Source organism: Cryptomeria japonica, chromosome 4, assembly GCF_030272615.1.
Source record: "Cryptomeria japonica chromosome 4, Sugi_1.0, whole genome shotgun sequence".
Lineage (NCBI taxonomy): Eukaryota > Viridiplantae > Streptophyta > Pinopsida > Cupressales > Cupressaceae > Cryptomeria > Cryptomeria japonica.
Window position 1 is genome coordinate 205,483,404 of NC_081408.1, and position 24,201 is coordinate 205,507,604.

The window sequence follows — 24,201 nt, forward strand, 5'->3', positions numbered from 1 at the left end:
GATCCATTTTGAGTGTAGGAGCCATCAAAATACAATTTCCATGTGGAGGATGTGGTAACAGTCATAATGAACTCATCTGGTAATTTTGTGAGAAGAGGATGATTGCCTGGAAGTGGAGCTTCAACCAATTGATCTGCAATGACTTGTCCCTTGATTGCCTTTCTGTCCACATATTCAATGTCAAACTCACTTAAGAGCATGACCCATTTGGCGGTTCTGCCAATGAGAGCAGCTTTGGACGAGATATTTAAGTAGACCAATTTTAGGAATTAATTTTGTCTTATTATTTAGCATATAGTGTCGTAGTTTCTATGTGCTGAACACTAATGCCAAACATGCTCTTTCAATGGGAGTGTAATTGAGTTCATATCCTACTAGCATCTGACTGATGTAGTAAATGATGTGCTCCTTCCCTTGATCATTTGTTTGCACCAATAATGCCCCTAATGCCATTGCAGTAGCACATATATACAAAATAAGGGGTTTTCCTAGAGCAGGAGGCATCAATACGGGAGGTGATGCTAGATATTCTTTTAATTTCTCAAAGGCCTTTTGACATAAGCAATCCCATTTAAATTTTGTATCTTTATGCAATAGGTGTGCAAATGGATGGCACTTGTCTACTAGCTATGAAATGAAACGCTTGACAGACTGAAGTTTTCCCTAGAGACTGCGCAGTTGTCTGAAAGTTTTTAGCAAAGGCATTTCCATAATAGCTTTTACCTTTGCGGGATCGACCTCGATGCCTCTGCAGGAAACAATGAATCCTAGTAGTTTTCTCGATGTGACACCAACCACACACTTTTTGGGATTTAGGCGCAAATTGTATTTTTCCAATCTTTCAAAGATCTGTTTTAGAATAGGGATGTGCTCTTGTCTTGTCTTGGATTTTCCTAGCAGATCATCCATGTAATCCTCCATAATTTTGTGCAAGAGGTCATGAAAAATTGTTGTCATTGCCCGTTGATACGTAGCTCTAGCATTTTTAAGGCCAAAAGGCATGACCCAGTAATAGAAAGTACCCCATGGTGTTGTGAATGTATTTTTATGTTGATCCTCATCTGCTATCCTAGTTTGGTTGTATCCAGAAAACCCATCCATTAGCGATAACATTTCATGTCCTATTGTAAGGTCCACAATCATATATATATTAGGGAGCGGGAAGTCATCTTTCGGACAAGCTATATTTAGATCTCGGAAATCTATGCAGATGCAGATGCCCCCAACAGGTTTGCCGATAGGTACAATGTTAGAGACCCATTCAGCATAATCTATTGGTTTGATAAATTCTGCATCTAACAACTTTTGGAGTTCTGCCTTGACTAGGAGTGCAATATGTGGGTGCATTTTGCATAATTTTTGTTTTACAGGTTTTGCATCTGGGCGGACGACGAGATTGTGAACCACTAAGGTAAGATCCAACCCTGGCATATCGGAATAGGACAATGCAAAATTGATTTTTACCTCTGTAAGGAAGTTGATGAAGTCTTGTTTCTCAATTTCTGTGAGGGATTTGGCAATGAACACATTTTTCGGAATGACTTTGGTGCCCATGTTAATGTTGTCTGTTTCTTCTATCAACAAATTTGATTTGTCCCGTGGAAGGTAACAAATGGTAGGGAGGTCAAATCCCTCATCGTCAAGTGCCTTTTCCAGGTTTTCACTTTCAGATACGCCCTCTGTTTTTATTTCTTGTTCATCCAAAGGCACCTCAGGGAGGTTTTCACATAGGGAATTATATCTTTTTCTTTTAACATCTTTTTTGTGGCTAAGGGCATTGACTTGACTACCAAAGTATCCCTTTTTGTGTAGTTGAATACCCTCGATTCTGCTACAATCTTCCATATTTTTCGTTGTTATTAGAGCAATGAGAGCATTATCATCGGTGCAGATAACTAAAGTGGGTTTGTCTCATTGGCCCTAGTCAATGAGTTCAGGATGGACAAGATGTAGCTCATGTGAAGTGGGAGGGGTTGCGGAGGTGATGGTATTGATGTAAGGGTCCAAGAAGATATCTTTCTCATATTCATAAGGAATTTCGTGGAATTCCTCTTCGTCAGCGCTTTCGATATCCGAAGAAGAACTAGAAGGGGCACCAACGATAGTAATCATAGGCACCGGGGTGTACCCCAAGCCTCTGTTGTATCTGTAAGAGATAGGATTTATGGGTGTTTTTCTTCCTTTCTCCTTTGGTCCCAGGCCGTGTCCTTTGTAACCCCTTTTTTCAACTATGGTAGATGCTTCTGGGTACATTTCTTTGGATATTCTTGCTATCTCTTCATCCTCTTCCCTATACAGCCATGAAGAGATATCTACTTCGAGGCTCTCGTTATCAAGTGGGCCCCATTGCTGGAAGGTGGTGTTTTCGCATTGCATGACTAGTTTTGGGTCCTTTTTGAGCTCTTTTGGTTTGCCAAATGACTTAGGAGAGAGAGGGAGGTTGCCTATTAATAAGATGTCCTCCAATTTGTATTCTCCACAACCATTGTCCAAGATCTTGATTTGATTATCTTGTTGGGATGATGTGGAGGCAACATTTGATGTGTTAGATGGAGGCGTTGGCGAGGGTCTATTTAGTGGGCAATGATACAGATGCTTCCCCTCTAATAGTTTGCAATATTGAAAAGGTTGGGAATCACCTTTGATAGTGATCTCTCTTCTGTTATAGGGGAATTTGATGCATTGGTGATAAGTGGAGGGTATGGCCTACAAGGAATGAATCCATGGCCTCCCGAGGAGAATGTTGTAGGGGAGATCAAGATCTAGTACTTGGCAAGGGGTTTCAATTGTAATGGGGCCCACTCGAAGAGGTAAGGTGATCACGCCCTTTGAAATTCTTTCTACATCATCATATGCCTTTATTGTGATCCTTCCTGATGTGTCTATCAGATCCTCAGAAATTCCAAATTGTTTAATTAATTTGTATGTACAAAGATTGAGCCCGGACCCACCATCTATCAGGATATGTTTGACCTTGTGCTTGTGGATAAGAGCTTCGATGTGTAAAGGTTTGTTATGGTCTTCATCTGTGGGAACATCTTTGGAGTTAAATACAATGTGCTACTGGGGAGCAAGGTTTCCAATGAGAGCTTGGAAATGGGTGGCGTTGATGTTATCTGGAATGCGTGATTGGAGAAGGGCTTCTTCCAAAATTTCTTTATGGACTGGGGAGGTTTTGAGAAGTTCCAAAATGGAGATCTGCATGGGTGTCTTCCCAAGTTGATCAAGGAGGTCATATCGGCGAGTGGAAGACATGGGTGGGGGGTTTGGTGGGGGAGGAACTCCTTCGATGGTGACTCTTCCTCGGCGTGTAGTTGCATTGTAGTCATTCTGGAAATGGGAGGTGGAAGGCGTGGCACCTTGAATGACTATCTGAGCAGGATTTGGTCTGCTTTGGGAAGAAGGAGAATTGACTCCTTGGATGGTTATGACGTTGACATGATTGTCTGCAGGTTCAATGTGACCTATTAAAAAATCAAAACCGGTTATGTGATTAGCATAGTCATAACCCAATGTGTTAGATGATGAGCCTTTTCCTTTGTCATGCTTTGGGAAGGGTTCCTGGTACATTTTGAGTTTGTCATTGTTATTACCAGGTTTTGCATTTGGTACCTCAATCTCACCTCTATCAATGAGATCTTGTATGTAGATCTTCAGTTTCATACACTTTCATGTAGCATGTCCCTTGATACGATGGTATTCACAATACTCATTTTCATTATACCATCTTGGTTTAGATTGATTGGGGTCAAATGGGCGAGTGATTGGAAAAACCACTATACCTGCTTGGATAAATTTTTGAAACACCACTTCAATAGGCTCAGCCAGAGGAGTGAAATCTCTTGGAGTCCTATTATTCGATTGGGGTGGTCATCCCTGGATTGAGACATTGTTGTGAGGTTTTTGGGATTGATTTTGGTTGTTGAATTGATGATTATTGGTGGTGGATTTTGGGGGAGTGGCCATGGTTTGGACCCGCTTTGCATCAGTTACACCATCATTGACCACATTTTTGTTTTTGGACTAGAGTTTTGGCTTGTTGTTATAATAAGAGGAATAACTTTGTGTTGATTTCTGGTAATGTTTCAAGGTTCCTTCCTCTAACAAGACACGTTCAAGGGCGAGGCCCTTATCTATCAATTTTTGGAAGGATTTCATACATTGAGATATTAAAGGTCTTGAAAGTTCAGGCACCAAGTTCTTTTGGAATAGATCAATTTGATGTTGTTTTGGCATGTCCCACTGGAATTTCTTGATAAGATGTCGCCATCTTTATAGGAAGGTTTCTTCGGGCCTTTGTTTTGTATTACATAAGTCCATCATAGAAACATCATTACCCATGTTGTATGCATAGTGGGCCACAAATTTTTCTGCCAAGTCTGGAAAAGAGACAATGGAACCTCATGGTAAAGATGAGAACCATGCTAAGGTGTCTCCTGTGAGACTCTTGGGAAAGAGTCTGCGAAGATAAAGGTCACTATAGGAGACTTCTTGGCATAAGATGTGGAATTATCAGACATGGTCGCGGGGATCTCTTTTGCCTTCATACTTGGTTAATTTAGGGATCTCAAATCTCGAGGGATATGGTACAACTGATATAGACGGGTCATAAGGACAAGGGAAAAACTCTTCGAATGAGTAAGTTTTCCTTTTATTAGTCCTTTCTTTCATGTTCTTGATGATATTCTTCATGTCTTGAATTTCCTTGATGAGGTCTTCTTGTGGACTTTCATATTGATGAATTGTATTTGCCCCAAGAATTGGATGAACCAAAGAAGGTGCACCACCACCAATATATTGATATGATGAGGAGGTGGGAACGTGGGATGTGATCACCGATGTCATTGGGGTTTGAGGGATAATTGGTTGTGATCCACCAACTATTGTGACAGGATTGAATACGGCCTGGATAAAATTTATGACATTGTTGGGAGGAAGGGAAGTTTGTGGAATAGAAATTTGTGGTTGAATAGAATGAGGTGGTATAGAAGTTTGTTGGAGAATGGATGAGATCAGATTTGATAGTGGTATGGATGGTAAGTAGGAAGAAGGTGGGATGGAGACCACAGTGGGAAGTACCGCAGGTGGCATTGATTGAGCTTGGATGATTGATGGGGCTGCAATTGATTGAGTTTGAATAGTAGGTGCAACATTTTGTGTGGAAGCGAGGTCTCCTTGTGGTTGTTGGGTGAGAGTGGATCTATTAAATTCAGGTGGAAGTTGAGCTCCATGTTCAAGAAGAGTTTTCAGAAGTGCAGTAGGATTGTGTTTAATAAATTTTTCCATCATCTCTTGGTTATAAGAATCCGCTAGGAAAGTTTGCACTTCCGGACAAAGTTCATCTTGGTTAACCATGTCAAGATTTTGACTTTGATCTTGATCACTAGTTTGCCCACTTTGTGTATGATCTTGTGTGGGATCTTCATATAGGACACCCATGTCTGGCATGCCATATTATTGTTTAGCCATCTTTTCTTTTTGGGATCGAGTTGCGACCATACACGATATTTGTGATGAAAAGACTTAGGAAATTTGTGATGAAAGGACTTAAGAAATTTTTGATGAAAGGACTTGAGAAATTTGTGATGAAAGGATTTGAGAAATTTGTGATGAAAGGATTTAAGAAATTTGAGGATGATTGATGAAGAAGGTATGGTAGTGATGGTTTAGAAGAAACTTGATAACTAGGTTGTCTTTGACATGAATACGACTTAATGGAGGATCGATTTGAATGACAAGTTGTATGAAGGGATATGACCACCCTGATTTGGATGATAGCTGGTGTTTCAAAGGACAAACTTGAATGTTGATGGAGATGATGGACTCTTAGCTTCTCTCTTGGGCTTATGAAAAATGGGACGGATAGAGTTTTGATGCAATTTTAAACTTTGTGTGGGTAATGACTTGGACAATTTGTTTGTGTCTTGACAAATATTTTTGCAAAGTGTTTGGGGATAGTGATGTGTTTTTAGTATACTCTTGGCAAGTATGTATCAAACAAAGAAAAAACAGTGATCAAATGCATATTATATCAAAGATACTCATGCTCATATACAACATTCTTAAGGCTGGCAAGGATAATAGTCATTGAATCCCAATTGGTTTCCCATCTATGCTTACCTAGAGCGAACACTTAGATGTTTGACCCCACTGGCTCCCCTCCATGGCACTCACTTCTTGGGGCAGCCAAGCATCAATTCCCTTGAAAACTCCTCATGGCAAACTTTGTGTCTCTACTAAGGGTCGTAAGAATATGGGCTGCTTCAGAGGTCTGACCTCCTACACCAATGACTAGAAGGTTTTTGGCCACTATAAACAAGGTATTTAGTAAGTCTTCCCATTAGGAGCTACCCTTTGAAGTTGTGCAAGTGCAATTAAGGCCTATAGCCCAACAAAGCACCAAGAACTTAGTAGTCACGCAAGCATGATTGAGATCTCTAGGATCCTACTAAGCACCCAATGTGAGAGTGAATTCTTATATAGCCCCAACCATTAACCCTTTCGTAGTCAAAGGCCTATTTATTATAGTGAGTTGGGAACCCCAGGTCCGGGTGTACTCACTTGGGTCATTCCCCTCTTACCTTCTCAAAGAGAAAGTTGGGAGGGCAGGCCCGCTAGAGGTAAACACACAATTAAACAAGAAAAGGTTGGAGGGTCTGGATTTCTGATCGTCCAGTAAGACGAGAGCATACTTTCCTACCTTTACGCTTTTCTTAAAGACACATAAGACAATGGTTCATTCCACTCTAATTAATATCTAGGTGCCTAATTTAAATAAATACACAATATTTGGTTGAATCAGCTAGGCAACCTACACAACCACCTGATTAGTAGTTTGAAAAATGGAGTCTTCAAAAAGTGTCTTGCAAAACAACCTGATTAGTAGTTTGGAAAAATAGAGTCTTCAACAAGCATCCTACAAAACAACTTGATTAGTAGTTTAAAAAAATAGAGTCTTCAACAAGTGTCCTGCAAAACAGCTTGATTAGTAGTTTGGAAAAATAGAGTCTTCAACAAGCGTCCTGCAAAAAACAACAAAATGACAAAAATATTAATTTTTTTGATTTTTTGGGAATGAATAGAAAAACATGAATAAAAACATTTTTACTAATGACAAATGTGGATTTGAAGAAAGCTTTGATGGGTAAATGGGGTTTGACTAGGTTTTTGCCACTTTCCAAGGGATAGGCAAGCGAAAAATGGGGATTTTGGAGGAGAGATGAAGGAATTGGAAAATTTGTCCAAGAGGGACAAAGAAGCAAAAATTGGAGATGGATAATATGAGAAAAATTTGGAGGTGATTGGATAAAAGGGGAAAGAGTTATGACAAACCCTAAAAATAGAGAAATATGGGATTTTGGGCTTCAAAAAGTGAATTTTTGGGATAAGCCCTTCAAGGAAGGAAATGTGGAAAATGGCAATGCGGAGAGTCTAGTGAAGTTTGGAGGAAAATGGAGTCGAGATAAAGAAGATATAGCAAAAAAACATAATTTTTTTTTTTTTTGGTTAATCTTAGATTTAACAGTAGACAGAAACCCTAGATTTAACAGAGCAGACAGAAACCCTAGATTTAACAGAATAATAAAAAATTTGTCAAAGGTCCTGGTTTCTGATTGTCTAGATAGACAAGAGCATAATCTCCTACTTTCACACTTTCCTCCAGTCAGACAAATTATATTTAAACAGAGCAGATAATAGGAAAAATAAAATAAAATAAATGCAGACTATAGTTAGTGCCTAAAAATTTTAGATAGATTAATAAAGCAGACAATAGCACTAAATAGATTGGGAAGGTAAACTGATCAAAACATCACGAAATAAACATAAAAAATGCTAAAATACCATGAAAAGACCATTTCACCTTGCTATGTTACCTTCTCCTTCAGATTGAGCTTGATGAAGTGAAGGCGCCCCTTGATAATGCTCCACTTGATGTGCTCCTTTGATTGCTGGATGTGGATGGCTCTCCAATATTGTACACAAATGATAAGGAGGAATGATAAGGATGAGATCATCAAGTTGCCAAGATGATTTCCTAGGCTCAAAAGGGCAGCATAAACTTACTGGACTTCAAGATGTTTAGAATGAAGGGATGGAGCCCTATTTTATACGAATAGGAGAGAGAAACGGATGGCTAGGATGAATTTGAGATGAAGCGCTAAGATTTACTTGTGAGCTCACACAAGGTCTAAGAGAGGGTGTGGAGACCAAAAAAATGCCTTAAAGGCATTTCGTATCTCCACACTCCACAAGATGCATTGGAGGAATTAAAAATTCTCCAAAAAAGCATATCATGGGAATTTGAGGAATAAAAAGAAATTAAAAATTCCTTGGGAGAGGGGATGCCTAGAGGAATGTGTGATTTCAAAGATCTTGCATTTACCTAGGAAAAGAGCATTTAAAGCTAGTGGTTGGATGAAAAGGACAAAGAGTTGACTTTGTGGCTAATCATGCTAATTAGCCATTAACGAATCATTAGGAGGGGGATTAGAAGAAATGTTAGGTGGGATTAATATTTATAGGAGAATTTGACTAGGAGAGAGAATGAGTAGAGGGAATAAAAAATTAGAAGAATAATGTTAAGTGAGTTTAGGGAGTTTCTAGATGAATTTATTAGGTTAATGATGAATTAAGAAGATGATTTGTAGGAATCATGTAGGTTCACTAATTAATTGAAATTAATTAGCTAAGAGGAAGATTTGTGAGGATTTGATTTTTTAGAAGAATAAAGAAAGGGATTGATTTATTAAATAAATCAATCACATGCTATAGTGACAATATTAATTATATTTAATTAATATTGAGAGGAATTTGAATTAACATAATTAATTAATTAATTGCGCGAGGAATTAAAAATAATTAAAATAATTATTTTTAAGTGTATACACAACCCATTAACTTGGGGTTTGGAAATACTTATACTACCCTCTCCTTGATCTATGTGCCCATATTAGGGTTGCCCATGCCAAACTAAGAATTTTGGCCTCATGGTGGAAAAGTTGCTTGACAACTTTTAAAAGTTGTCATGCAACTTTTGAGCAACTTTCCCAATGTTGCCTTTCTTGACTCCTAGACCCACATTGGGCCAACTTAAGGACTCCACCATGCTATGAGGGACCCCTAAACACCTCAAATGCACACATACCCCCTATTTCCAAGAAAATCTCAAATTTGATTCATGACCCTAAGACCTCAACTAGGACCCTAACTAGGACCAATGAGCACATGGCTCTTTATTTTATATACAATGGCTTCAAAAGAAGCATAACACCAACAAAACAAAGAAGGAGGAAGAGCTTAGAAGGGTTCTCTTGCACCATACTCCCCCTCTGCACACAACTAAGAAATAGAAGAAGAGATGAGAGTTGGGTCTATGCCAAGTGTCTTGAACCTACTCTCTTCAACCTAGGTAGCTTCAGACTTAGGCTGATCTGCCCAATTCACCAAGTGTTCCATGTAGACCTGGTGTCTGGTGGACTTCTTTACTCTAGATTCCAAGACCTCCTTTGCTATAGGCTTCTTCACCTATGGTAAGACATTAACATCTAGGTCCTGCAGCACCTTGGCTTGGTTCTCCTTTTGCCCTGCTATTTCACCCTTGTACATGATCAGGTCAGCTACATTAAAGACCGGTGATATAGCCAAATCTAAAGGCAGATCAACCTTGTAAGCATTCTCCCCATACTTTGATAGAATTCTACAAGGTCCTACCCTCTTCATTTGTAGTTTGGTAAGCTTACCACTTTGCATCCTAGCTTTGCTCAAATGGACCATCACAAAGTCACCCACATTGAACTGAACCTCTCTCCTTTTCTCATCCATTTTGGCCTTCATTTTTTGAGTGGATTCAAGGATGGCTTTCTTAACTTGCTCTTGGACTTCCTTGATAGTTTGAGTGAAGTCCTCTACTTGCCCACTCTTCATCTCCAAAGTACCAAGGTCTCTCAACTCACATACTCCCCTTGGATGTCTACCATAGACAACCTCAAAAGGACTTCTATGAATGGTCCTATTCACAATGTCATTATATGCATACTCTTCTTGTGGAATGACTAGGTCCCATGTCTGCCCATACTCCTTAGTTAAACACCTCAACAAGTTGCCTAACACCCTATTAATGACTTCAGTCTGACCATCAGTTTGTGGATGGTAAGATGAGCTAAATGAGAGATTAGTTCCAAGTCTCCTCCATAATGTCTACCAAAAATGGCCCATGAACTCATTGTCCTTGTCTGAAATAATGCTTAAAGGTATTCCATGAATCCTAACAATCTCCTTAAAGAAGAGATGTGCAACATAGCTAGCATCATGTGTAGTCCTACATGGAATGAAATGGCTCATCTTGGAAAATCTATCTACTACCACATAGATGTTGTCCATACCTATCTTTGTCTTGGGATGTCCTACTACAAAGTCCATGCTTATGCATTCCCAAGGTCTATTAGGGACCAGCAATGGTTGATAGAGACCAGAATTGCTTGATCCTCCTTTTGATCTTTGGCACACACCACATTGTCCTACATATCTTTTCGCATCTCTTGGCAACTTTGGACAATAGTAGTACCTCTATACTAAATCCAAGGTCTTGTTGACTCTAAAGTGTCCACTTAAACTACCATTGTGTTTCTCTTGGATGAGGTTTTCCCTCATGGATCCTCTTGGTACACACAACTGATTAGCTTTGAACAAGAGAAAATTTTGGAGAGTGTAATCTACATACACACTATGGAAATGGTTCTCATACTCCTTGAAAACCTTGTAAGCTGATGAGAAGTCTTCATCTTCTTCATAGAGGTCCTTGAAATGCCTATTGCTAAGCTTCTCTTGAGTGTTAATGTAACTCAATGCCTGGTTGTCTGTGAACACCATAAAATCCTTTGGAAGTAGGTAATGCCTCCATTTCTTTAGAGACTACACTAATGCATACAACTCTAGGTCATAGGCTAAGTACTTCTTCTTTGCTTCATTAAGCTTCTCACTGAAAAATGCCATAGGTCTTCCCTCTTGACTCAATACACCACCTACTGAAATTCCACTTGCATCACACTCCAATGTGAATAGTTTATCAAAGGTAGGTAGGAGAAGGATATGTTTTGTGGCTACTTCTTGCTTCAATAATTGAAATGCTTTGTCAGCCTGCTCAGTCCATTTAAACTTAGTTTTAAGGCCTCCTTTTATGGTGTCAAGGACTGGTGCACATATGCCACTGAAGTTCCTCACAAACTTTCTATAGAATTGAGCTAACCCATGGAAACTCCTAACTTCAGTCCCTATTCTAGGTGCAGGCCAATTTAAGATTGCCTCCACTTTGCTTGGATCCATCTTCAAGGTTCCTTTAGACACCACAAATCCTAAGTAGACCAGCTCTTGCTTCAAGAAGTCACACTTCTCTAGGTTGATGGATAACTTCTCCTCATGCAACCTCTCTAAGAATAACCTCAAATGCTCCAGGTGCTCCTATTTGGTTCTTCTATAGATGAGTATGTCATCTAGGTACTCTTTTAACACCTCATTCATCAGCCTCATGAAGGCGCTTGGGGCATTGGTGAGTCCAAACGGCATCACAAGGCATTCATACAATCCCTCTATGGTCTTGAAAGTAGTCTTCCACTCATCACCCTCCTTGATTCTAATATGGTGTGACCAATTTTAAGGTCCAATTTAGTGAAATACATAGCACCTCCTAAACAGTCCATCAAATCCTCTATTCTAGGAATATGAAACCTATACCTTATGGTGCTCCTATTGATTGCCCTTGAATCAGTGCAAAGTCTCCACTTGCCTCCCTTCTTTGATGCTAGCACTACTAGGACTGCACATGGGCTGATGCTCTTCTTAATCAATCCTTGTTCCAATAACTCCTACACTTGCCTTGCTACCTCCTTGTTTTGATTAGGTGTGAGCTTATATGTAGCTTTGTTAGGTAGGGATGCTCCGAGAACAAAGTCTATTTGATGACTTATAGACCTTCTTGGTGGGAGTGTTGTAGGTGCTCCATCACTCACTATGTCCTTATACTCCTGCAACATTTGCTTCACCTCCTTGGGTACTTCTACCTGCAACTTATCTTCTTCCTCCTTTGGTTTCACAAAGATGACACACTTCATTATCTCCTCCTCATGTAGCAAGTTTAAGAACTCTTTACTAGTAGCCAATAAGACACTAGGGGTTCTTGAAGTTCCCTCTTCATCCTCTATCAAAGACTGAATCTTGAAGGTCTTGCTATCCTTCTTGAATGATATGGAGTTCTCCTCTCCATCATAGATCACCTTTCTATCAAATTGCCCAAGTCTTCCTAGCAGTAGATGACAAGCATCCATAGGCAACACATCACAAAGGATCTTATCCTTATATCCTCCAATAGAAAACTCTACCCAAGTCTGTTCATTGACAAGCACACTTTGTCCTTTGTTCAACCAAGTCACCTTGTAAGGGCTAGTGTGGGGTATTCTTGTGAGTTTCAACTTCCTAACCACCTCTTCTGATATGATGTTGTCAATTGAGCCTGAATCAACTATCACCTTGCACACTTTACCAATAACTTTGCATCTCACCCTAAACAATGCTCTCCTATGTTTGGGTTCCTCCTTAACTGGCTATCTGATTAAAATCCTATTGAACATCAGATTCTCACCAATTTTTGATTCAATCTGGTCCACATCTAGTGTCTTGCTGCTTGAAGATTCTTCATGAGCATAAGCAACCCTCTTCTCATTGTTTGATGAGGTAGGCTTGTCAGGGCATCTATATGCCGAGTGTCCCAATTGTCCACAGTTGTAACACTTCATAGTTGCAAAGTAGGAGTTACCTTTGCTAGTACCTCTACCCCTACTTGGACCACCTTGTGCACCTCTTCCACTAGAATGTCCCCCTCTAAGATTGGTTTCACTACCATGTTCAGTCAACTTGGCTTCTCCTTGGTTCCTCTGCTCATCTAACTTGCTTTGGTAACCACCTCAGTGATTCATTTTCTCTCTACCTCTACCTCTACCCCTATTATTGGAGTCTCCTTTCCTTTTGTTCCTCTCTTCCACCTTGAAAGCAAGTTGATGACATTTTTGAACAGTAGTAGGAGTCCATAGGCTTATCTCCTCTTGAATGTTCCACTTTAGGCTACCTAGATACCTAGCCACCTTAATAGATTCATCTTCTTGGACTTTGGATCTAAGATAGAATTTTTGAAATTCTTTGGCATAGGAGGTCACATTAAGGTATTTTTGCTTCAAACTCTAATTCTTCTTATGAAGTTGGACTTCATAATCCTCTGGTAAGTAGTTCTCTTTGATCTTACTCACCATGGCCTTCCAATTGGCAATAGGTAGCTTCCCCATGCTAACTCTCTCTTCTTATAGGTACTTCCACCATGTTAAAGCTACTCCCCTTAATCTTGATTTGGCAACCTTAACCTTTTGAGCCTCTGTCACTCCCTCACACTCAAAGTGGTTTTCCATGCCCTCAATCCATTCCATGATAGTGTCAATGCCCATCCTTCCACTGAAATGTGGCAATCCTTCAAAAGCTTGGTGTTCAAAGCCTTGATAGCCTTTACAAATGGTTCTTCATTAAACAAGGGATCTAGTTCAGGTATAATGTCATCTACGTCAATGGTTTTCTTTCCTTTATCCTTGGTTTCTTCACCCCAAGGTCCTTGTGTCCTCTGATCCACCACTTCCTGCAGTTTATCCCTTACCTCACTCATAGCTTCTTCAAGGAGTCTATTCTTCTCCTTTTGTTCTTCTACCTCTGTAGCCAACTTTGCATTAGTGACCATTCTACTCTCCCCTACTGATTCACCAGTATATAGAGACATACATAGTCCAACAAATCTTTAACTTGCTTTGATACCAATCTGATGGGATGGTGTTAGGGATAGACTAGCCTAGTCTATGCTCTTGGATCTTTCCCTTGGATCACCTAGTGTTCTCTTCACATCCTAGGGTCTCTAGGACTTCCCTTTCTTGATGAATCCCCTGACCTTGCCCAATCCACCCACCAATGAGTTGCAGTGCTACTCCTAAGGTCTCCCCTACTCATGAGACTCAAAACCCCTTACTATGGCTAATAAGGGCTTGGCTTGTCCTACTACTTCCTAGGTCTTAGCAAGATTAGGTCAAGTCTATTTCATGGTTTTTCCACCCATTCATGTGCCCCCAAGAGGTTTCAAGACTCCAACCCCTTACCGATTTCACTATTTTGTGTTTTTGCCTACAAAATAGAGCTACAAGGATTTTGACCAATTAGGCCTCCTAACCGGTCCTTTAGGGATCCCTCTCACAAATGATGCACAAACTATCCAAACTCCCAAAATGGACTACCATTCATTTTTCAAGGGATCAAGGATTTCTCTAGTTTTGGGCCTCCAAGTGGCCGTATAGTGCCTTGGGAAAATTTTGGGGTATTTAAGGGTTTTGTGAGGGTTTTATGGTCTGCCTGGGTCATAGTGTATGTTTTGTGTTTTAGCCACCTTGTCTGGATTGGTGGAGGCTCCTCCTTCACACCAATGGTCCTTCACACACTCCTCTACATCTCCTCCAAAGGGTGCACTCTCCTATGACCAACCTTGCTCTTCAAGACCTCTGCAACTTGACCCTTCCTAGTCGGGAACTGTCCAATCTTGCCTAGGAGTAGGTCTTTGTATGGCCTCCTTGCATTTTCAAGGGCCCTACTTGCATTGAAATATGGTACAAGGTCTTCACTCTCATTTCCCATGGTTTCATGGTGGTTCCACAATGGTGAATGGAGTCAAGATTCCATTTGCACAAACGAGTCCAAAACTGGACAGTGAGAAGACAACTTACAAACCAAAACCCAATGTAATTGTTCAAAATGAAAGTATTTACACCATATAAGAACTCCACATAGTTTTTCATGTAAATCAATCCATTAACAATCTTCCTTTTCTCCTTTTGTGCCGACTGGCAACAAAATTGCAGTCTTAGTCAGTCAGTTTGCTTGGGCCGTACAATGTTTGACATCCAACCCATTAACTTAGGGTTTGGAAATAATTATACTACCCTCTCCTCAGTCTATGTGCCCACATTAGGGTTGTCCATGCCAAACTAAGAATTTTGGCCTCATGGTGGAAAAGTTGCTTGACAACTTTTAAAAGTTGTCATGCAACTTTTGAGCAACTTTCCCAATGTTGCTTTTCTTGACTCCTAGACCCACATTGGGCCAACCTAAGGACTCCACCATGCTATGATGGACCCCTAAACACATCAAATGCACACATACCCCCTATTTCCAAGAAAATCTCAATTTTGACTCATGACCCTAAGACCTCAACTAGGACCCTAGCTAGGACCAATGAGCACATGGCTCTTTATTTTATATACAATGGCTTCAAAAGAAGCACAACACCAACAAAACAAAGAAGGAGGAAGAGCTTGGAAGGGTGCTCCTGCACCACTACCTAAGGGTTTGGTCACATTGGAATCAATTTTCAATGAGGATGACGAAGTAAGAAAGGAAAAGACCAACTTGCAGATCAAGGAGGAACACTATGAAAATGTTGAAATTTTCAAAGATAAGTTGTTAAAGCCTTGCAAGGTGTGTACTTTAGAGGAAAGGCATGCATTTGTTTTACTATGCCAAGAGTTTATTGACATATTTTCTTGGCAATATTCTAATTTAAAAGGATTTGACCCTAGTGCTGCCCAGGATACCATAGAGCTTGAGCCAAATGCTAAACTTGTGAGGAAAAAATAGAGGCCTCTTAATCCAAAGCTTGAGCCCCTTATGGTCAAAGAGATTAAGAAGCTCATTGAGAGTAGCATCTTTTTTCCTATTAAACACACCTCTTGGTTGTCAAACCTTGTCCCAAATAGGAAAAAGAATGGTGAAATCAGACTTTGTGTTGATTTTCGAGATCTCAATAGAGCCTCATTGAAGGATAGATATCTGTTATGGGTAGGTGAGTTGGCTTGGGTGGTGGGTTTCCTCCCCATCGGTCTTGGGTTTTACTCCCTCTTGGATTTAAGAGGGAGGACTGGTTGCAGGCTATAGACTCTCTCCCTAGGGGACTAGTCTTGCCTCAGTTTGCCCCTTCCTATCCCCAACTTGGCAATAAAAGTAAGCCCAAGATAAGGCAGGTTGGGTCATTGGACTGGGTCACGGGGATACCCTTGGCGTACTAAAAAAAAAAAAAAAAAGGATAGATATTCGCTGCCCTCTATGGACAAGATTTTGCAAGTTGTTGCAGGTTCGGAGAGATTATCCTTTCTAGATGTCTTTTCAGGTTATAACTATGTTTTAGTGAAGGAGGAGGATCAATTTAAGACAACATTTACAACCAAATGGGGCACTATGGCATATAAAAGGATGCCATTTGGTTTGTCAAATGCCAATGCCACTTTTCAGTGTGCCATGGATATGGCATTTCATGGTTTGATGTATAAATTTGTACCTGTTTATTTGGATGATATCACTATTTATTCAAGAAATTCAGGTGAACACCTAACTCACCTAAGGAAATTTTTTGAGAGGTGCTGAGAGTATGGTATATCTCTTAACCCAAAGAAATGTTTGTTTTTTGTTCACGAGGGTAAGCTTCTGGGTTATGTGGTGTCAAAAGAAGGTATTACTATTGATCTGGAGAGGGTAAGTTATATTCTTCACTTACCTCTACTAGCACACAAGAAGGGCTTGCAAAGATTCTTGGGTAGGATTAATTTTGTTAGGGGATTTATTCCAGATATTGTAGAATTATTAAAACCTCTAACTTCTATATTGAAAAATGATATTCCTTTCAGCTGGTCTAAGGATGGGAAGAGAAATTTTGAGCTCATAAAGGAGGCACTTGCAACTACTCCTACTTTGCTAAACCCGGATTTCTCAAAAGACTTTATTTTCTATTCTTATGACAGTATTGACAGCATCTCAGCTATGTTGGTTCAAGAAAATGAGCATGGTTTGGAGCAGCCTTTGGCCTTTTTCAGTCAAGGCCTTAAGGATTATGAGGAAAAATATTCTTTTGTTGAAAAACATGTTCTTGTTGTTGTTAGGAGTTTGAAAGAGTTTAAGCATATGTTTTCTAACAATAGGATTAAGTTGATGGTTGCTTACCCCTCAGTTAAAGAGTTTTTGACTTAAATGATAAGAGGTTTGGTTGGGTGACTAAGGTGATGGAATTTTATGTTGATATTAAGGTCACCAAGCTAGTCAGAGGTAAGGGACTATGTGAGCAGCTTGATGATCACACAAACAACAGTGAAGAGGATGAGGAGAAGGTTGTTTTTAGCCCTCCAAGACTAAGAATAGTTGTTCCTACTCCTCCTACTAGCTGGGTACAAGAAATGACTCATTTCTTGCTGACCAGTGAATATCCTCATGGATTGAGTAAGTCAAGAAGTAGGTTCTATAGACTTCAGTCCATTCCTTATGTACTCTTGAATAACTTTTTATTTAGAAAGTATTTTCATGGTGCATTTTTGAGATGCATTGATGTTGATCAGGTTGATAAGGTATTGCATGAGTTTCATGAAGGATCAGCAAGAGGACACTTTTCAACAAGAGCTACAAATCTGAAAGTAATGAAAGGAGGCTATTATTGGCCTAATTTGTTCAAGGATGCACATTCCTAGGTTAGAAAGTGTAAAAGATGTGCCATGTTTACAAGAAAAGAGAGGTTGGAAATGCTGCCATTGCAGCCTATTCAAGTAGAACAACCCTTTATGAAGTGGGGTTTGGATTTCATTGGAGTCATAAATTCACCTTCAAGTCCTAGCCACAAGTGGGTGCTCACAACCACTAATTAATTTACTAAGTAGACTGAGGCTGTGGCACTAAAGGAAGCAAATGAGATAACAGTTTTGAACTTTTATGATGAGCTGATAACCATATTTGGTGTTCCAGAATCTATAGTTTCAGACAATGCTCTTGCTTTTGTAGGAAGCAGAATATCTGATTGGGCTGTAAAGAATGGTGTTTATCTCAACACCTCATCTAACTATTACCCATAGGGTAATGGACAAGCTAAGTACACAAATAAGAACCTACTCAGAATCATTAAAAGGACCATGGAAGGAAATCAACAAGCTCAAATCAACCTTATGGGCTGATAGAATCACACCAAAGAGGTCCACTAGAATGTCTTCATACATGCTTGTGTATGGGAAACAAGAAAGGTTGTCTATTTCACTTGAGTTTCCAGTCCTTGATCTAGCTAACCAGCTGGATATGATTGAAGAAGAGCCTATGAAAATAAGATTGGCTTAGCCAATTGAGCTAGAAGAAGTTAGAAATAAGGTAATGAGGCAAATTGAGCATCACCAAGTTCAAATGAAAAGATCTTTTGATAAGAGGGTTGCTCCTAGACTGTTCAAGGAAGGCGACATTGTCCTAAAATGGGATGAATTCAAGAGTAAGTCAGGCAAGCATACAAAGTTTGATACTTTTTGGAGTGGGCCTTATATGATTTCTGACAGCAAGCAACACAATGCCTTCCAACTGACTAAGTTGGATGGTGAAGTTGAACCAATCCCAGTCAACGGGATTCACCTCAAGCATTTCTTTTGACGCATGCCTAAAATTTGTACATATTTCATTTTTTCTAGTGGTAATAAGTGCTTCGCACGGTAGGTCAATTTGTAGTTTGTTTTTCCTAAGTGCCTAATGGATAGTTCTGAAGGAGTAATAAGAGTCATACTATTGCAATCCATCGAAGCTATAAAAGATAGGTGTCCATTATATGAAACAAGGAATATGTTTATCCCCTCTCACACACAAAAAGCATCTTCCTCATATAGCTGCAATAAATTATTGTAGCAGTATTTTTCAGAGTTCTTTTGTTGTTACCCTATCTTATTTCATTAATTATAGCCATATTATTCATGACAACAAGTTGTTTCAGCATACTATCACAAACCATATACCTATAAACAATGAAGTTGGACAACTTCTGAGGATTTTTCAAGTTCTTGCTATCTTAGAAGTTGTATTTTCAATTTCCAAGAAATCAGTCTCAATGACTCTGTGCCCAATAGATAGGCTTAGGAAGCTGGTCAAGATGTTTAGCAGGCAAACATATAGCATATGTCACAAAAAATGTTACCAATTTTTGCTACTAGCTCAATCAGCTAGAGCTATGATGTTTTACAGATGAGCAAGAAGGTGCATTTTTATTTTGCTAAATTGCATTCATGATTATTTGAAAAGAAAGACAAAAGATTGCAATAACATGTTTCATTTTTGAGATGCATATGAAATAGAAAGAACATAGAGTTTTGAGAGAATTAGTCTCTTATTGATGAATATACAATGTCTCACACAAACTGTGAGACTGACTGATATGGTACAAATAAGGAAAACACTATACATTTGCAGATGCAAAATATTAAAATAAATGCAGAATAAAGCAGGGTGACTCATCATTGCCTGAATGACGAGCCCTCTCTAAGTTGTTTTGTGCATCTGTAAGTCTTCTGCCCATCTTGCATCTAGTTTGTTGCCTCTTCACTGCCCTGAGTACTTGCATTTGAAAAAATATTGTTAGAGAAATGAGAGACATCATTCATTATATACACATGCATCTGAAAATATACAATATAACCCTCATGTCCATCACAACAGCTAGTATTCCAAGCAAATCAATAAAAATCAGGTCAAATTATCAACAAAGAAATTCTATTATGCATTGTTTTTGTCTAACTTCTTTGCTTCATGTGCAGATACAAGAAAATTGATGTGGTTGGTTTACATGAGGGGAGAAATGTGGCTCCCATGAGGGTTGAGCCTAGCTCATGTAATTTTTTTCAAAACAACAGATGACAAAGAATAGAGTAGCATCTTCAGGCTTTCTAAAATCATAAATGATAGAAGTGTTTAAGTGTTGTAGATTTGAGAAGAGATAACAATAGCAGTATGAGAAGACATTATAAGAATAATGACATGATAAGAATAATGATGTGAATGAATTCAGTTTGATAAGCCAGTTATGAGTAAAACAGTGGTTCATAGCACTCAAGAGTGCATAAATAATTATCACAGCCTTACCAAAGATACAAGATCTTTTGAGGATATGCAAGTTGCCAAGTTTAATCCTCTAATACCTAGTATGCATTAAAATCAAAGAATAATAAGTAAACTTTCAGTCATAGCCATTGTCAAAGGTCATCATGACAAAGTAGCAGCCTCATGAAGAACCATTAGTGTTGTCAAAAGTATTGATAGCTCATGATATCAATCATTGAGGTCTCGAGAGTTTTTAGACCTGAGCTTAGGGAAGTGACATTAGCTTTAAAGAATAAATTAACACCACAAAGCATGAGAAGAGGAAAGTAAGGAATCTTTTATCTCAATCAGAGGTAGATGAGGTTAAAGTGGTTACACTCTCTTTAGAAATTTGCCTCAGCTTGGGAAGTTCACCGATTGACCAAAAACTAGTCACAACATGGATAGCTTCGTTGGTTATAGTGTGTGTCCTTTCTAGATACATATTTTCACTATGAACATGACTTAGAATGATTCTGATGTGTTCCTCTTCAAAATCTTCAAGAAAATAAGCTGCATTGTGAAAACCCTTCTCATAAACCCTAATATAAATGGGTTGAATCTTTCTTCCCTTATCGCAAAGGGATTTTAATTGATAATAAATTGATAATGATCCTAAATATTTGATTTTACAATCAGTATACCTAGACATATCACCTATTTCCAATGACACCTTCAGGAACTTGAGATAAAGCATTTTAAGATACTATTCGTTATGATTCCACAACCTCCATAGGTTCTGATTTGATCATTAGCCTCTCTACTTTCTTAGATGACGAAGCCATTCAAGTAAACTTTATTCGAAAAGCGATTTACGAAGAAATACTTTTACAAAGAAATACCTTAATTCTTGTGCATTGCCTCAGTTATCGATTGATTACTAAAATGCACACCAATTCCACCTTCACTAATCTTTGAATCAGCTTCAATCATGTAGTTCACAACACAAATTCATCTAAGACTAGCTAGCAAATCTCTCTTCACTCTGCAAGTGCTCGAGAATTCTCTTTCGAATGCATTTAGGGTAAAAATAACATAGTAAAACTTGATTTTATCCTTTTTACCTACTAAATTAATTGCTCGACCACTAGGGTTACAAACCTTAATACACTGCTTGATGATACATTCAATATTAACAAGTGTAAAACCGGTTGATAAACTTTCAAAAACTGATTGACAAAGATATCAAGATTTCACACATAATAAATAAAAATGCAAACTCTCTTACCACTCATCTTCCAAGGGTTCCAGAAGTAGATTTACCACTACGCTCCCCTTAGCCCTGTTGAAAGGCTCAATTCACCGGTGCAAGATTCTGCACACTAGGTGAAGGATTAGGTTCTTCTATAGGTATATCATCACTCTTGTTTTTTCAGATTCAATTCATTTCTTCTCTGGTTTCCTCAACATTTACCCTCTGCTTACCTTTCTGATCTACAAAATGATTAATCAATTTGTTCTTTCTGGTTCTACATAACTTTGCCATGTGTCTTGGTTTATGACAATGATAGCAGGCCATTCCAGATGATCTCCAAGGTCTTGCATTGCCTCTTCCAGTTCTCCTTCTTCAATTCATAGCCACATGACCATTTGTTACAAATGGTGCAAATGACACTAGTTACCTTTTGTTGGCATTTTTTATGATGATGTTGTGATTGTCATTAATGGACACACACTTGCTTTGAGATCACTTTTTGTATGTATGATTTATGCTCAACCGGTATTTGTTCCAACTAGTATTATGTATTATAGCCTTTAGACTATCGGTGTTTTGCAGAAAGTGTTTAATGATCTCAAGTGGTATGAAGACCCAAGCAGTATGAAGACCTCAAGCGGTTTGAGGATCCCAAAGCGGTATGAAGGAACAAAGCGATTGTTATCATTTTTCCCAGTCTTTATTTTGACAAACTGGTAATTGGTAAAATGTGTGAGCCGGTAATTAGTAAATGTATGAACTGGTATTACTCTATGATGAGTTACCAACCGGTATTTTTGTGATGAGTTATCATCCACCGACACTTTGGCAGTGATTCTATGTCGTGTTACCAAATGTGTCTAGATGCAATGAACCTAGGAACTTGCAATGTAATCCTATTGGACTGACATGAAATCAGATTCCTTTATAAGGACATCATGTCTAGGGTTTTAGGTGGTTGATGAGGTTATTGTATGTCCGATCACAAAAGAACATTAGGTCTATGTGAAGAAACAGAGTGTGGAGATATTGAAGACTGAAGTAATGCTGAAATGCATTAACAATGAGCTATCAAGGATCTAACCAAGCATACTGTGCTAGTATTTAGATCACTCACTTGTTGATTACTCACATCTTCGACAAGTCTGAAACCCTTAACCGGGTAGGCCTGGCAAAGCCTTTGTAAATCCTCTAACAAGGTGGTTCACAACTGTGGATGTGAAATCCTCTCACAAGGTAGTCTTTAATCAAACTTATCTCCTAACAAAGATTGAGATTCCTAACAGGATCTGTTTTGGCGAAGAACATTGTATGACCTTAACCGGTCTGACCTTAACCAGTCTAGTTACTATTCTGCAGATAGTTACTTGTGAGTTTCATCTCACCTTGTTTTTTCTCATTTGGGTTTCCACATCAAAATCTCTTGTGTTATGGTGATTGTGCTCCTATGGGTGAATGCCTTATTTGTTGTTTGGTTTGCATTTGTTTTAACCAGTTTGTTAGTAAATTTGTTATACCGGTTTACTGCTAAAGTGTTTGAGTGTTTGAGTTGAGTATTTATTGGTATACTAATTCACCCCCCCCCCTCTTAGTATTCATCAATTGGTATTAGAGCCAACCTTTCTATAAGTTTAACCACTTAAAAGGAGATATGGGGGAATACATTGTGAGGGAGCTTACTCATCGTCTCACTCAGATTGAGAAAGCCTTTGATGATCTTAAAGTCAAATATAAAGCCTCTCTAGCAAAGAGAAGAGAGCATGCTGAGAAACTCGTGGAGCTTACTGAAAACAGTTCTTCTAATGAAGCGAACATGGAAGCCCTAGTTGAGGAAGTTGAAAAACCGAATGAATCTAATGCTAATCTAAGAAGGGAACTGGAAGGACTGACTATCAAAATGTGCCAAGAGCTTGAGAACCAGAGGAAAGTTGAATATCTAGTAAAAGAAAAAGATCATGAGATCTCCAAGCTGAAGCAAGAAATTAGTGCCCTTACCGCTCATCTCCAAAGTGGAAAAAGAAGAAATGCAAGATGAACTAAACATGGCTATTTCTGAGAATGCAACCTTGAAGGAATCCAATGCTACTATTTCCAAGGAACTCACTAAGTCAAAGGAAATACTTGCCAAATCCAATAAGAGTATTGTTATGCTAAAACAAAAGCTTGAATCAACAAAATCGGTAAAGAATACCACTGGACTTGGTTTTTCTGGTTATGAGGAAGGTGAGACCTATGGAACAAAATATGGAGCATCAAAGAAGCAACCGACACCAAAGGATAAAGGTAAGAAAAAGTTTAAACGTGTTTTCTTTAATTGTCTCAAGGAATGACATACTGCTAATGTGTGTAGAAATAAGGCTTACAATAATTTTCCTTATTTTCTAAACAATAAGCCTAGATCCAATAGATTTAATGGTAACTGTTATGCATGCAACAAGTTTGGGCATAGATCATTTGAATGCAGGTCTGTTATACATAACACTGGAAGATATCCTCAAAGGAGTCAAGGAGTTTTTCCTGAACCCTTTGTGAACCAAAATCCAAACTGGTATAATGCCTATGACCATCAATCAGGTGGTGGTGGCTATCAAGTGACAACCGGTTGCAAAGCAACCTGTTTGATCTATCATGGTAGTGGTCACATTGCTACAACATGCAGGAGGAAGAATGGTAGAATGAACAATGGACCATGGAGAGCACCTGAAATGGTTTTCTATCATTGCAACAAACTGAGACACCCTACCAGAACCCGCAGAATGAGAAAGAACATATTAGATGATATACCAATCACTCCGGAAGGAAAGATTGATGTTGAAACTGTTCAAGAAAATATGAGGACAACATGGAAGAAGAAACCTGAAGAAGTGTCACAAGAAGAACTGGTTTCTGCACCTAGTGTGGAAGTCGCTGAACCGGAAAACTAAGCTTCAGAAAAGATTAGGGGGAACAAATCGTTGAAATGTTTCAAACCCCTAGTTTACACTAGTAAAAGACCTTAACCGGTATGTGTTACCTGT